At 27.7% G+C, this 4,031-nt stretch overlaps 1 long non-coding RNA gene across 1 annotated transcript; it reads right to left on the bottom strand.

Moving 5' to 3' along the window:
- Positions 1-333: 333 nt before the first annotated feature.
- LOC105774832 (uncharacterized) lies at positions 334-1,164 on the bottom strand. Its single transcript, XR_001127562.2, has 2 exons — positions 986-1,164; positions 334-703 (listed from the first exon to the last, which is right to left on the bottom strand). It is a non-coding gene; the product is annotated as an uncharacterized LOC105774832 (long non-coding RNA).
- Positions 1,165-4,031: the final 2,867 nt, after the last annotated feature.

Below are 4,031 nucleotides of genomic sequence, written 5' to 3'. Positions count from 1 at the left end.
AATAACTCTAAAATGGTGTCAATTTAGCAACCTTGTTAGTGGTGTGTAAGGAAATGTCACATTCTAATTGGATGTCATTCTTAAATATTTTTAAAAAATTAAATCTTTTGAAATGTGAACAACTATAGGCTTAAAATTATGAAAAAGTGTGTTTTGGTATTCGGGAACTATTTTAATTTGAAGTGATGAGTGAGTATATAGCTTATATTAGACGCTGTGTGAACATTGGCATGGGTTGGGAGATGAGGGAGCCTCCTCAACAATTGCCATCAATATTGCGCCTCTTTAGGTTTTTTATTACTGTTTTCAGTTTTTCTTTTTTGTCGTACCAGATTTATCCAAAACATAAGTAATTTGAATGTAAATGAGAATAAATTAGGTGAATTTTACACATTAACCCGAAATGCAATTTTAAAAATATAAACACTGTAACACCCAATTTTACCCGGGCCCAACTAAAACTAAAGCCCAGATTACATCAAACCCAAACCCATCGGCCCAAATACAATAATCCAACACTGGCCCAATACCTAGCCCTAACAATTTTCAACAGCAGCCCTAGGCAGCTTTTGTGCCTCAGCGCCGCAGCAACCGCAACTGCCCACGTTCTTCCCTCGCAACAATGCCCCACGCTGCAGCAACTGCCCATCACTCCCACGTCGCTTCACCCACGATCAGCAGCTTCGCACAACGCCGTTTCTACCTGCAATAAACCACAAACAGTGGGAGTGTCTAAAGGGGAGCAGATTGTAAAAAAGGAGTTGGCTATAAAAAGCCAATGGATTTCTGTAAAAAGGGGTTAGCAAATTTTTTATACCGAAATCAAAAAGAAAATAGACGGAAAGAAACATTTTTGAAGGTGGGATCTTGTTTTCTTTCTCTGTTCTTTTACTGTTTTTTTTTAATTTACCTTGTTCTTTTCTTTTGCTTCTTTTAAAAAAAAACACAACAAAAATAAACGAAGAGGGAGAGAAAGGGGGCTTACCTGGTGTCGCCGGAGCGTCGTCGGAGGCCAAGGGACGGCTCAGCGGCGGTGGATCTTTGATGGTGGCGACGTGTGGGGAGGGTGCTAAGAAAAAACCTAGCAGAGAACCCCCCCCTTTTCCCCTCTGTTCTTTAAAGAAAATGGAATAAAGATGTTTTTAAAGGAATTTTGTTTTCTTATTTTTTTTAATATTAACGAAAAGTGGTGCCGTTTAATGGCCATTGATTGTTTTTTATTCAAATGGTTTATTTTCGAAACTGGTCCTTTCTTTTTACAGTGCTTGTAAATTAAATTATTTATTTCTTATAAATTTGGCCACATGTTTTATAACTGTTTCAATCTGACCCGTATTGTTGTGCAGCGTTTTGGAGGGAGGGATTATTTTCCCTTTTGATCCTTCAAAGTTAATTGTGCATTCTAATTGGTCCATTTGCATTTTATTTTTTATAAATTTGCCCTAAATGTTTGTTTAAAGTCTAAATTAGAATATTTTTTTTCTTTCTTCTTTATTTCCATTAATATTACTGTATTATTATCAGTTTATTATTATTATCATATTATATAGTATTATTATGTTTATTTACATGTGTATAGGCATATTAATATATATATATATACATTTTAAAACGTTTTAAAATATACACTATATGTATATCATATATTTTATTATTACTTTATTTTTCTTAGTTTTATATACATATGCATATATATATTTATATTATATAATTTTCATATCATTTTTTTATTTTAAAGAAATTTGATCAATTATATATGTTCTTTTAAATATATATATGTATATACGTTATTCATAAGTATTTAAATATATTTTTGCATTTGTCTCGCATACATATATACACATTTTCATATTTTTATAAATATATTTTACTTATATTTTTTATATACCTATACATATTTTATACCTCACTTTCATAGTTTTTATATATACGTTTAACGTATGCATAGGCATTTATTTTAAGATATACTTATATGTCATAATTTATTTTGTAAATACACATATATGCATAATTTAAATTAAAATATTTGTTTCATATTGCATTAATATTTTAATATATTTTCAAAATATATATTGATTTTGTTAAAACATTTAAAACGGTTTTATGATCCAAAGGCTTTCAAAATAAAAACGATATTCAAGGTTAGGGATTTTCGAGGGAAATTGAGCCCTAACGTATTGGGTTCCGATTTTCTTTATCAATTCTAAATAACCGAGAATATTCGTTATTTAAAATGTATAAGTATAAAAATCATTTTCGGGAACTTAATTTGTGGTGTCCTAACGTATTGGGCATGACATATTATTTTCTCGAAATGAAGATTTTCTTTAAAAGCTAAAGGTGATATTCAAATTCGGGGATTTTGAGAAATTGTACCCTAACGTATTGGGTCTCAATTTCTTCGCATGACTTGAGTAATTGATTATCCTTTTCAGATTTCAACATTTGAGTTTAACAAAATCTCTTTAATTTTCGACTCCAAGACACTAAACAATCAATTTGGTACCGATTTTTGGGCGTTACGAGGGTGCTAATCCTTCCTCGTGCGTAACTGACTCCCGAACCCGTTTTTTCAAATTTCGCAGGCCAAATTTGTTTTTAAGGTGGGCCGATCACACCTCAATCAAGGATCAGTGGCGACTCCAGTTTTTGTTTTTTAAAGTCGACAACTAAATTTTTGTTTTCAAAAAAATGGTTTCGAGATACATGATGATGCTCCAAAAGTTCTTTTTCTTTTTGAAAAAAAAAGGTATCAGTTAGATTTGACAGCATTATTGGCTTAGGGTTTAGGAGTGCTTAAAAAAAGTATTTATGATTTTAAAAGTATTTTTGAAAGAAAATCTATGCTAAATAAGTTATTTTTGGCTGAAATTTTTTGTTTTTCCTCTCCCAAAAATACTTTTGGTACTTAATTACTTTTTACCCTCCAATAATATAGTACTTTCTCTTTTTTTCTTGGTGCTTAATTACAAATATGTTAAAATCATTAATTAAAAATAAAAAATATTTTTGTAAATACTAATTACAAATATTTAATGGTTATATTTAAATATTTAAAATATAGTTTATATATTTTAATTAAATTTTATAAATAATTAATATTTATTGCTTAAAATATTTTAAATTTATATTTCATATATTAAAATATTAACAACAAATTATAATAATTTTATATTCTTACTAAAATATAATAATATTAACTAATTTAAATATTATTTAAATCTATATTTGTTACTTGATAATAACATGTCTAAAATGAACATTTTATTTCTCAAAAGTACTTTTTAATAGTAATACTAAACATTTAAATTTTAAACCAAATTTTTCAGAAACACTCTTCAGAAGTATTTTTCCACTGCACTTTTACAAAAGTATTGCCAAACTAACTCTAAGAGTGTCTAAACCCCACTCACACGTTGGGTCATTTTCCAAAAAGAGAAGTTATGTATTAAGAATTAGATTATATTTTTTTTAATTAAAAAATAAGTAAATTAATTTTTACATGTTAGGCTTTATGTTAAAATTTTTATCTATTTGTAATGTTAAAAACTGACGTGGCTAATGAAATAACTAAATGATAATATGTGACGTGTCATATGTACCTTATATTGACATACATGGACTAATTTTAAACGGTAGATATGGATAGAATTTTTATCAAAAGATCAATTTATTTTTAATGTAACATATAATGACTAATTTACTCATTTTTAAGTAAAGAGTGCAAAATGCAATCACCTCTCAATTGTGTCCTTTGTTGTGGCTTGATCTGGGATTCACAATTATTGTAAAATTCATCACATGCATAAATATTTTGATTTTCTTAGAATTAGATTTTGTCACAATGAAAAATTAATATTAAAAATATATTTATAAAAATTATTTAACAATTGAATTATAAATAGCATAGTGAAATATATATAAATAAACTCTCATTAAATTTAAGTTCAATCCTTATATATTTATTTATTTTAGTTGTTTTAATTAAACATTTCATACAAACTAGTAAAAGAAAAATATTATTATATTTA

This window comes from Gossypium raimondii, chromosome 6, assembly GCF_025698545.1.
Source record: "Gossypium raimondii isolate GPD5lz chromosome 6, ASM2569854v1, whole genome shotgun sequence".
NCBI classification, from domain to species: Eukaryota; Viridiplantae; Streptophyta; class Magnoliopsida; order Malvales; family Malvaceae; genus Gossypium; species Gossypium raimondii.
The sequence above is the reverse complement of the archived record's forward strand: the minus strand, read 5'-3'. Positions and strand labels throughout refer to the sequence as shown.